Source organism: Cervus elaphus, chromosome 5 (assembly GCF_910594005.1).
Source record: "Cervus elaphus chromosome 5, mCerEla1.1, whole genome shotgun sequence".
Classification (NCBI taxonomy): Eukaryota; Metazoa; Chordata; class Mammalia; order Artiodactyla; family Cervidae; genus Cervus; species Cervus elaphus.
Genome location: NC_057819.1, coordinates 93,290,134 through 93,302,345, shown reverse-complemented (window position 1 = coordinate 93,302,345; position 12,212 = coordinate 93,290,134). Strand labels below are relative to the sequence as shown.

Genomic DNA, 12,212 nt, shown 5'->3' with positions numbered 1-12,212 from the left:
GGCCAAGGAACTTGCCAACAGCTGCTAGACCAAGTGTTCCATTCTGCCCTGGACACAGACAGCCAGTCGCATGATTCAGAGCAAGCATTCTGGGCTCCGCTATTTATTAGCTGGGTGGCCTTGGGTAAATTATTTCATCTTCCTCAGCCTGGTTTCTAATGTGCAAAATGGGGATAAGAACATCACCTCCCTGGTGGGATGGTGGGGTAGGGTGTGTAGGGGGTGATGGGAGGGAGGCTTAAGAGGAAGGGAATATAAGTAGGCATACAGCTGATTCACGTGGTTGTATGGCAGAAACTATCACAACACTGTAAAGCAATTATACTCCAGTGAAAAAAATAATTTAAAAAAATATAAAAAAGAACATCACCTCTGTAATAGGGTGAGATTGAGCACTACATGAGACAACTCCAGCCTGGTTAGCATGATGTTGACCTACAGTGAGGGTTCAATTGTTGTAATCAATTTTTATTATCACCGGGCTTCTTGCTCAGGGCGCTTTTCCACTCAAGTCAGATTGCTTCCGGAGCTTAGGAATTTTCTGGAAAAACCGGCCCTTCTGTGGTCATCTGAGCTATTTTATGTGGACACTGCTGTGCCGTTTTTCTGTGAGGGGTGGACGGGGCTCCACTTTTACTTAGAGCCGGGGCAGGGGTTATTCTGATTTTTGAGAAGTGAAAGGTTAAAAACAAGTGAGCTTGAGGCAAAGTCATTGTGGGTGTTGCCCTGGTGTTTCGTTCTTGCCGGGTCTCTGAAATCAGTTCCTGATTCAAGCTAGAGGAGCTCTTAGGAACATCATGTACTGCTCCAAGTGCCCTGATGTGGACACACATAAATAAAACAGATGTTAATATCTCCGTTTATTCACTGCCATGATATAGGGGAAAAAACATGGGCTTTGAGCCTTGGGAACCTCAATCCGAATCCCGACGCTGCCACTTGTAGGCTATTTCCTTAGCTGAGAGTTGGGAAGTTTATGACAATAAAGCTAAATGTTACAGAATGCTTCCTATATGCTGGGCCCTTTTTACTCATTAACTCACTGAATTATTTAAAAAGTTGGTAAACTTTATTTTTTAAAGCCATTTTACTTTTTATTTTTTTGACTGTGCCACATACCATGTAGGATCTTAGTTCCCCTACCAGGATCGAACCTATGTTCCCTGCAATGGAAGTGTGGTGTCCTAACCACTAGACTGCCAGGGAATTCCCTTTAAAGCAATAGCGAAACTGAGCTCAAAGTACAGTGTTCCCATAATACCCTCTTCACCTCACCACACACAGCCTCCCCACTGTCAACACCCTGCACCAGAGTGGGACAGTTGTTAAATCTGATAAACCTACACAGCACATCATCATCACTTAGTCTATAGTCTACTTTAGGGTCCACTCCCGGTATTGTACATTCTGTGGGTTTGGATAAATGTATCAGGACATGCATCCATCATTGTAGTATCAAATAGAGTAGTTTCACTGCCCTAAAAATCCTCTGTGCCCTGCCTATTCATCCCTCCGTTATCACAACCCTGACAACACCTGATCTTTTATTTATTGTCTCCACAGTTTTACCACAGAGTTGGAATCATATAGCCTTGTCACATTGATTTCTCTTGCTTAATAATATGCATGTTCCACCATGTCTTTTCATGGCTTAATAGTTTATTTCTGAATAAGAATACATTATCTGGATGTATCTCTGTTTAACCATTCAGCTACTGAAGGATATCTCGGCTGCTTGTTCAGTGTTGGCAATTATATATAAAGCTGTTGTAAACATCCGTGTGCAAGTGTCTGTATGGATACGTTCTCAAGTCCATTAGGTAAAGAACAAGGAGGACAATTGCTGGGTCATATGGAAAGAGTGTGTTTAGCTTTATAAGAAACTGCCAAACTGTCTTCCAAAGAGGCTGTACCATTTTGCATTCCCATCAGCAATGAATGAGAGTTCCTGTTGCCCCACATTCCCTCTAGCATTGGGCGTTGTCTGTGTTCCAGTTATTGGCCTTTCTAACAGATGTGTAATGGTATCTTGTTGTTTTAATTTGCAATCCTCTATGACACGAGTACCTTGGACAGCAAGGAGATCAAACCAGACAATCCTAAAGGAAATCAACCCTGAGTATTCATTGAAAGGACTGATGCAGAAGCCGAAGCTCCAACACTTTGGGCACCTGATGCGAAAAGCCAACTCACTGGGAAAGTGCTTGATGCTGCGAAAGATTGAGAGCAGGTGGAGAAGGGGGTGACAGAGGATGAGGTAGTTAGATTCCATCACCGACTCAATGGACATGAGTTTGAGCAAACTCCTAGAGATAGTTAAGGACAGGGAAGCCTAGCGTGCTGCAGTCCATGGGGTTGCAAAGAATCAGACTTAGTGACTGAACAACAACATGACGTGTGATGAAGAACATATTTTCAAATGCTTACTTGCCATCTGTATATCTTCTTTGGTGAAGTGTATATTCAGGTTTTGGGTACATTTTTAAATCGGATCATTTGTTTTCTTATTGAATTTTAAGAGTTCTTTGTATATTTTGGATAACAGTTCTTTATCAGATGACTTTTGCAAGTATTTTCTCTCAGTCTGTGGTTTATCTTCTCATTCTCTTGACATTGTCTTTTATGAAGCAGAAGTTTTTAATTTTAATTTTAATGAAGTCTAGCTTCTTATTAATTCTTTCTTCTTCTCATCAATTCTTTGTTTCATAAATTGTGCCTTTGGTACTGTATATGAAAAATCATCACCATATTCAAAATCAGCTAGGTTTCCTCCTATGCTACTTTTTACAGTGTTGTGGATATGTTTAGGTCTATGACTCATTTTAATTTTTGTGAAGGGTGTAAGGTATGGGTCTAGACTCTTTTTTTTTTTTTTTTTGCTTGTGGAGGATGTCCAGTTGTTTTAGCACCATTTGTTGAGAAGACTAAATTCATTTGATTTTCAAACTAAACTTTGAGGTAGGCATTTTTAGCCCGTTTTTTCAGATAAAAAAATTGAGGCACAGAGAGGTTTTTGTAAGTCAGAGTAATACAGGTAGACATGACAGAGCTGACATTTGATCCCAGGCAACCTGACTCTTGAGTCCATGCATTCAATCCCTATCTATAAAAATAATGTCTTCTTAATATGTTTGTTGTGAGGAACAGAGATAGTGTTTAGCACATAGTACGTGCTCAGAAAACAAGTGTGATAGTCATTGTGCTACCTAGCTTCCCAGGTTTCATTGAAGTGTCATGTCCTCAGAGGGGCTTCCTTTCATTCCTTCAGCCAAACGAGCCATCCATCATAGCATCATCTCATCATCCAAGGGATGACAGTGTGGTGAATCCTGTGTGCATGCTAAGTCGCTTTAGTCATGTCTGACTCTTTGCTACCCATGGACGGAGCCTGCCAGTCTCCTCTGTCTTTGGGATTCTCCAGGCAAGAATACTGAAGTGGGTTGCCACACCCTCCTCCATGGGATCTTCCTGACCAAGGGATCTTTCTGACCCAGGGATCGAACCCATGTTCCCTGCATTGGCAGGCAGGTTCTTTACCACTAGGGCCACCTGGGAAGCCCGTGGTGAATCCAACTGCAGTCAAAGTTCACCCCTCAGCCTCACCATGTGAGTTGCCTAGCGAGAGGGTCCAAATCTGATATCTCTGTGTTCCTCAGAGTGCCTGGTGCTGCCCTCGGCACTTAGCAGGGTCTCAGCAAAAGTGTGTTGAATTAAGTTTGGATTACGTGCTATTCCCTTATTCAAGATGCACATTCTGGGTGTGGTCTCTTCCTCAGGATTTCCCAGCTAATACTCACCTCTTAGCTCCTGAATCCCCTCGCTTGAACCTTCCCTGGTCTGTCAGGTTGGGCCACCTCTGCCTGGAGAATTCCGGGTTGGGCTGTTTACGGAGGCAGCTGCCCTTGTCTGCTGCACCCTTTTTCCTGCACCACCCGGCTGTTTCTTCCACATTCTGGGGTACCTCCCTTCAGCGTGGACACGGCCTGTAGAAGCGCCCACCTCTCTCTCTCAGCTCAAGACATAAGCCCTTTCTTGGAAACCTGGTCTCTAAGTGCTTCTGGCCTCTTCAGGAGAGTCTAACGTTCCTTCTCAAGGGGTAGAGCAGCTCACCTGATATTGACGGGACATGAGGACCCAGGGGCAGACCTCATTCCTAAGAGCTTCTGAAGCTGTTAATCTTGGTATTGTTGGGCTCCTTTAGGGAGTGCGTGCCACTTGTGGTTATCACCGCTGGGTCTTGGTTCACTCCCATAGACAACTCCACCTGAAGCATGCCTCTCTCAAACCAGCCCACCAGGAAGCTGGGGGGTACATCCTGCCAGTGCCCCCTTGGCAGCCCCTGCTTTGGACTGGGCCATACCGCATCCTCCAGCATCATCCTGTGTCTGCCTCTGCAGAGCTGCTCTGGGGAGATGTGACCCGCAAGACTCAACTGGACAGCACTGCCCCGGGAAGGCACCCTCTTGAACACCGTCAGCAGAGTCCACCGGCACCCGCCTGGGACAGGGCCTATTTTATACACTCAGCGTGACCCCATTGCCTGCCCTGGGCGCGCCCAGCAGCCTCGGATGCCCGGTGCAGAGCAACCTCCAGGCAGGGCCTCTGGGACCCTCACAGAGGTCTCCAGGGCAGCGCCCGGTGCCCGCCTGGCCCGCTCTGGAGGCGCGCCCAGGCGCTGCCAGGAAGGTCGGCCGTTTATCCCCGGAGCCGCCAGCAGGGAGCTCCCTTTCGGTTCGGCTCGCGCGGCCGCGGGGGGCGGTGCTGTGCTGCGCCGCGCTGCGCTCCTGCCCGGACCGGGCCGGGGCCGCTGGATGCCGTGTCTCCGCTCCTGCTCTCTGCCGGGCGGGCTCCGGCGGCCGGTGAGTGCTGGGCGGCGGGGGCGACCGCTCGGTGACCGGCCGGGCCCGGGGTGGGGGTGGAGGGGCGGCGGGGCGGGCTCGGGCCGGGAAGGCGGGCGGGCGGCGGGGCCCGCCGGCTCCTCCTCCTCCTCTCCTGTCCCCTGGAAGCGGCGGCCCGGACTCCCGGCTCCGGTCCCTGGCCGCGCCGCGCAGCTCGGCGCCGGGGACGCGGGGCCGACTGGGAAGGGGGGCGGGAGGGCGAGCTCCGGCCCCTTTGCCTGCTTGAGCGGCGCGGGGAGGCCGGGCAGGGTGGCCTTCAGTTTGGGAGGGTTCGGGACTGGGGGGAGCCCAGGTGGCCCCGAGCTGCGGGGTGCAGGCTGCAGCCTAGGGGTGTAAGGGGGATTCTTGAGGCCAGGCCCAGGCCCCCCACCCTCGACAGACCGATGGACCGAGGTTCGGAGGAAGAGCCCTTTATCCCTCCCAGCGGCCTTCAACCCTTTCATTGCCAGGCCGACACCGGGCTCGTCTCAAAGGAGCAGCTGCCAGACAGCTGGCAAAACAATGGAGACCCTGCTTGCCTGGGCCCCCTCTCCTTGGGACAGAACATGGGGGTGGGGGGTGAACCGTAGGCTGCGGGGATTAGGGCGTGCAGGCTGCCCCCTGCAACTGGCTGCTCACCTCGCCTCTCCCTGCCAAGGGGTGGGGTGCGTGTGGGAAGGTCGGCCCGCCTGCCCCAGGCCTCTGGGAGAGACTGACCCGACGCCCCGCCCTGCGAACCTGTCATGCCAGTTGCTTCACCAATGGGAAGGGGAGGTGGTAAGGTTCGCAACCCCCCCCCCCCTACACACCCCCATCCCCACCCTACCCCGCACCGCCCTGTTGGGGGTGCTACTGGTACCCAGCCTAGTAAAGAGTGGGTGCTGTTCCTGGCTGAGATAAGGCCTGCAGGGACAAGGCCTGCAGGGACACACTGCATATTGGGGCTTTGTTGGGGGTGGGGTGGAGTGGGGGGTGGGGGTGTCACCCTGTTGCAAGGCACGTGTGTCCTGCTGATTAGTCGGAGAGGCTGCCAGTAGGGAGGGGGAGGATGCGGGAGGCTGCCAGCTGGGTTTCGAAGTGGTGCTCCTTTTGCCTGGTCACTTGGCCAATGGGGCAAGTGTTTGGCAGTGTCCTCGCGGTTTGTGTTTGTGCAGGGAGGCCTGGGAGGATGCTTCCTGGGAGAGCTCTCCTGCCTAAGGTCTTCCTGCCCTCAGATGGTCCCCCCCAACTTATGGAATTGCATTTGCTCCCCGCTTCACCATGGCAATGATTGATGTGGGTTCATTTTGTCTTTTGGAGTGCCTGGTGGCTGAGGAGGCCTGGTAAAACCCCCATATAAAGAGTTAAATGAGCTGAGCGCGTGTGCACTGCAGTCAGGCTGGTCAGGATGGAAGGTCGTCCAGGTGATTAAGAGCAAGATCACCTTAGCAAGACATTGAATCTAGATGGTCAAGCTGCCTTTCCAGGTGCTTGCCAGGTCTGGAGCCCTTTTCTTGGGCAGGTTGGTATCCTGTTGTCATGGCAATGGGCTCCACCTTGCCTCCTGTTCTCCACCCTCTTAGCTCAGAAGTTGCTTTCTATTTGGGGATATTGAAAGTTACTCTCCTGAGGTCTCTGGCTTCCGGACAGACCTCACTGGCTCTTTGTCAGTGGCCTGCCACCTCCTCAGCTTCCCCTCTGTCCTTTTGTGATGAAGACTTTCCAGGAAATATCCTCCTGGTTGCTGGACATGACTGGTTATATATAGCCTCGGGTGGAGGTGTGCTTGTGCATTTGGGGTTAGGAACATTGAAGCTGGGGCTCAATTCCAGGAAGATGGTGGGGGAAACTATTGTGTTGGGGGGTTAAGGGAATGAGAAGGGTCACAGGTGAGAGTGCAGGGTGGGTGAGGGAGGGGGGAATGTTGATTGTCACTTCCTGTGGGAGCTTTGAGCTTTGAACAATTGATGACCTGGCTCCTGGCAGCTCTGAATATCTGGTTTGTTTATAGTCTCTTGGCCTGGCTCAGGTGCCAGGGTGTGTGCCCGAGGGTTTCCTCTCATGCTCCAGGCTGTCTTCAGAAGACTTCAGGTGGATATGCACTTCCTGAATCCTGCCTGCTCCCTCAAGCTCCAGCCTGTTGCCTGGAGCCCCCTTCATTGGTTGAGTTTGCAGCGGCTGCTCATTGAGGGGTGCCTGTGTCTTCAGAAAGCTGAATCTGAAAACTCCAGGGTCCCCCAGAGGCAGGCACCTGAAGGTGGACTGGGAGGGTGCGGCTTGTGTGAAAGGGAGAATCCACCCTGCTTGGGTGGAGCAGAGAGCTGCTGGAACTCAGGAAGCCTTGATCCAGGCTTGCTGTGTCACACACAGGTCTCCAGGGCAGCAGGGCTTTGCTGACTCTTTCTCAGTCAGAGGTCAGCCCTCTGCCATACCTCCCTCACCTGGAGTGGACACCACAGACTGGAGCCAGAGCATCGAGTGAGCAGGGTCCCGTGGGTGGCCCTGGGGCCCAGGCCTTGTCCTAGATCTCTCCTGGATGTGGCGGGTAAAGCCAAGGGGCTCTGGCCCCATGTAGTTTAAACATTTGAGGGGATGGGGGAGGGCCCAGCCCACGCTGTGCTATGATTAACAGGCTTCCCCGGACTTGGGTTGGGGGCTTGATGGAGCTTTTAAGTTCTGCTTTGCATCAGGCCCTGGGGTTCTTTAAGGTCTGCTCACTGCACCTCCTCACCCCACCCCACCCCCCTTCACCATTTTTTGAGGCAGCCTAAATTAGAGGGTGAGGTGGTGCAGTGGTGGGAGCTGGATTGGGAAGGGTGGGGAGCAGACCTGAAAACCCCACCCCACCCCCACTTTCCTGTCTTTTCTCTTGAGGTAGGAATTGTGTGGCTTGTAAATTATACACATTCCCTTGACATTTCAAATAGTTTACAGTCAGGCAGCAGTTTAAATTGTGGACTGACGATTTTATAGGGCCCAGGGCCCTTTCTCTCAGCCAAGTACTTTAGAGTCACTCACAAGGAATTGTTTTTGTTATTCTCTAGTATTCAGAGATGTCGGATAACTGGGCTGTCGGTCACACAGCCAGTCAGCGGGAGAGCGGGATTCGAACCTGCTGTGTGGTTCGAATTGAACGAATTGAACGGAATACCTCTTCGGCAAAGGCCACGTCTGAAGTCTCAGGCCCCTGGAGATTTTGGAGTTGGACTAGCTGAGGTCTAGAGAGAGGACGGGACTGGTTCAAGGTCACCCGGAGGTGGGGTGTGGGGATGTCAGCTGAGGTTGGTGCCCTGCGGGCTGCGGCAGGCCCCGCATGGGGCCGAGGAGGCGTTCCTGGAAGAGCCGCGGGGGACCTGGCGGGGCTGCTGGCATCGTTTCTCCCGGGACCCGCGGGATGGTTGCGTTCCAGGGGAGACGGTATCGCTGCGGAGGCGTCGCGGGGCCGCGGCTGCCCCGGACCGGGCCGCCTGGAGGTGCCAGGGTCGAGGTTCCCCGCGCGGCGGCGGGCTGGGCGGGGAGCGGGCGGGCGGGCCCGGCTGATGTCATGTGAGAAGCGTGCAGACGGAGTGAGCGAGCACACCTGGAGCCAGATAAGCTCCGTGTGACCCGGCCGTGAGTCACGGGGCGCAGCGGGGCTCAGCAGCACCGCCCGGAAGAAGCTCCGCGGCGGCGACAGGCGTCACCCTGCACTGTCCCGGGGGCCCCGCCAGGTGCCGGGGGAGCCCCCCACCCTGGGCCACTCGTGCGATTGCTCGGTGCGGGCGGGTGAGCCGGTCAGCGCCCCCATCGAGGCCTCGGGGCCGTAGGAAACGGCCGCTCAGGGAGGTCAGAGGCCCAGCGAGAGAGGCCGGCTCTCTTGGGAAAGTATTTCCTTTGTATTTATTTATGAGTGCAGTCGGGGGGTGAAAATGGGGGGACTGACCGTTTTAAGTATCCACCCACAGGAGCCAAGTCTGGGCGCCCTGTCTTGGGATTCTAACGTTATAGTTTCCATTTCCTGGGGTTTCTGCTTTGCCAGCTGCAGGGTGACCCATTTAAATCTGTCCCCGACTTAAAGCCACAAGACACCAATGAGATCTATTTTAACCAAGTCCCTCAAGTCACTTTTTTCAAAGCATGAGAAAGCAAGCTTTGAACTTGCCCTTGCAAACCCGTTTACAGCGGTAACGCTAAATGGATTGCTTACTACTTTGTCAAACCTTCCTTTTTTCTCTTTTGAACTTTAAAATCACAAAAGTAACACGCTAAAAAAAGGTTTGATCTGTAGCAAGTCTACAAGTGTTACCCCTCTTTGCCACTACTCCACAGAGAAAATCACGGATATATTTGTATAATGGATCTTTCCAGGCTATTTTTTTTTAAACCTTGTCATGAATATTTTATATATTATGTATTTATAGTTTAATACTCATATTTTATATAAACGGAATTTTATATAAATTTTCTTTCTGTGGGAAATAAAGGGCATGAAGAAGAAAAATTATACATAATCCCACTATCTAAAGGCCCTAGGCTTAAGTGAACACATGCAGGCACACACACACGTACCCCTACCAGCTAAATATTCTCACTGTCAATAATTAAAACAATATGGACAAAACACAGAAGTCGCCTTTGATTCTTTCAAAATCTTTGTCTCTTTCCTAGAGTATACATTTTTCTATACATGTGGAAATACTATACATAATACACATGTATATACATGTACCCATATACATAGCTTAAAAGTTCTTAGTAAAAATTATATACTATCTGGAAGCTTTCTTTTTTCATTAAACAATAGAGTATAGAATCTTTCCAGGTCAGTAGATACAAATCTACCTCATTTTTTTTTTTTTCATTCTTTTAAATAACTGTCTAGTTCTATAATTATAGCTATTACCCTAGTGATGGATATTTAGAGAGATAGAATTTTGCTATTACAAACAATGCTGCAAAGATTAACCCCATTTATTGTGTGAATATATCTATAGATGTCCTATAAATGGAATTGCCCTGTCAAAGAATATATATCTTCAAATATTTTCATAGATACCACAAACCTGCCCTTCTTATATCAATTTATATTCTCATCAACATGTATGAGACACCCTGCTCATCCTCTGATTGATGTTATTAATCTTGGTACTTTTTACTAAATTGCTAAGTGAACACAGTATATCTCTGTTTTATTTCACACATCTGTGATTATTATTGAGGCTGAATACGTGTTCGTGTTTGTTGGCCATTTATATTTCTGCAACTATGAATTGTTTGTCCTTATCTTGGCAATAGTTTTATGGGGCCTCTGGACTTGAGCCAGTGTGATCCAGCTTGGCCCTGTTCTCACTGGATTTCCCTCACTTCTTTGGGCTTTACTTTCCATACACAAAGGTCCTGTCCAGCATTAAGATTGTTTGTCTAGGGACTTCCCTGGCATTTTTGTGGTCAAGACTCTGAGCTTCCAAAGCAGGGGGCACAGGTTCGATCCCTGGTCGGAGAACTATGATCCTGTGTGCCTCACAGCACAGTCAAATAAAAAAAAGATTCTGTGTCTAGACTTACTTTGTTGTACTTGTGCTGACAGTCTTTTGCATACTTTATCACCCTCTCTACCATCCCATTTAGATGGCAAGGCTCTGCCCTGCTACTGTTGGGTACCATTTTTGAGGGCTTTGTCTGGGCTAGGCGTTTTATGAAAGGTATATATATGTATTTCATTTAATTCCCATGCCTTAAATGGCAGGTACTGTTATCTCCATTAAAAAAAAAAATGACTTAAGTCATTGCCTTAAGTGACTTGCCCAAGATTGCATCGATATTAACTCAAATTTGTTCTCAGCTTTGTTACCTGATACCTGAAGCCTAAACTCTATCATGAATTTTATTTATATTCCCTGCATTTGGTAAGGTGCTTGATAAATATATATATTTCCCCAACATTTTATCACAAAGCTCTGCAAGCATTTTAAAAAGTTAGAGTTTTACAGTACCTTCTAGATTCTACAATGAACATTTTGTCTGTGTGTGTGCTCAGTCATGTCTGACTCTTTGCAACCCCATGGACTGTAGCCCGCCAGGCTCCTCTGTTCATGGGATTCTCCAGGCAAGAATAGTGGAGTGGGTTGCCATGCCTCCTTCAGGGGATCTTCCTGACCCAGGGACTGAACCCGAGTCTCCTTTGTCTCCTGCATTGGCAGGTGGATTCTTTACCATGGAGCCACCTGGGAAACCACAATGAACACTTTACTATTCTGTTTACCACATCTTTATCCTTTGATACAACCCTAAGCCATCTTTTTTTTTTCTTTTTCCCCACACTGTATGGCTTGTGGGATCTTAGTTCCCTGACTAGGAATTGAACCTGGGTCATTGCAGTAAAAGTGCTGAGTCCTAGCTACTGGGTCACCAGGGAATTCCTCCATCTTACATTTTTTATGCATCTCAAAGTAAATAACAGACACTAAATATACCTTGCCCCCAAAACATTAGCATACATATCATAGAGTTCAGTATTTGTTTACAATTCTTTTTGCCTTTTGAGTGTTTCTTCCAATGAAGAAATAGCAGCACCAGTCTTCCTTGATAACTGTTACATCTGTTAACCCTAGTCCTTATCAAGATATGTAACATGAACATCACCCCAAAAAGTTCCCTCATGCCCTTTCTCAGGCAATTCCCACTCCCAACCCACCCCTGCTTCCCAGAGGTAACCACTGTTCTGATATTTTTTCACCATAGGTTACTTTGACTATACCAGAAGTTCATATAAGTAGTACCAAACCATTAGTTCAAGGCTTCTTTTACAGTCACTTAAGAGATGGAGAATCCCAGGGACAGAGGAGCCTGGTGGGCTGCTGTCCATGGGGTCGCACAGAGTCAGACACGACTGTAGTGACTTAGCAGCAGCAGCAGCAAGAGATGTTTTTGAGATTCATCCTTGTTGTGTATCAGTAGTTGTTTCCTTTTTATTGCTAAGTAGTATTCCATCACATGACCCTGTAAATTGAATTGATGCATATTTGTTTTTTAAGTTTTATTTATGCGTTTATTTTTGACTGTGTTGGGTCTTTGTTGGTGCACTTGGGCTTTCCCTAGTTGTGGCAAGCAGGGGCTACTCTCTAGCTGCGGTGCCCAGGCTTCTCATTGAGATGGCTTCTCTTGTTGTGGAGCATGGGCTTTAGGGTGCAGGGCTTCAGTAGTTGTGACTCTTGGGCTTTGGAGCACAGGCTCAATAGTTGTGGAGCACAGGCTTAGTTGCTCCATGGCATGTGGATCTTCGCAGATCAAATATCAAACTGGTGTCTCTTCCACTTCCAGGGGGATTCTTTACCACCGGACCACCAGGGAAGCCCGATACATGCATATTTGAATTGA

At 49.3% G+C, this 12,212-nt stretch overlaps 1 protein-coding gene across 11 annotated transcripts in view; it reads left to right on the top strand.

Annotated features, from left to right (window-relative positions):
• The first annotated feature begins 4,721 nt into the window (after positions 1–4,721).
• MYO18A (myosin XVIIIA) overlaps positions 4,722–12,212 on the top strand; it is a 102,053-nt gene continuing 94,562 nt past the window's right edge. For 6 of the 11 annotated variants that reach the window (XM_043903243.1, XM_043903241.1, XM_043903240.1 and 3 more), the window contains exon 1: positions 4,722–4,859. The gene's annotated coding sequence lies outside the window, so the exon portion shown is untranslated. The remainder of the gene's footprint in view (positions 4,860–12,212) is intronic. The other 5 variants (XM_043903254.1, XM_043903252.1, XM_043903253.1 and 2 more) reach the window with 2 other exon arrangements.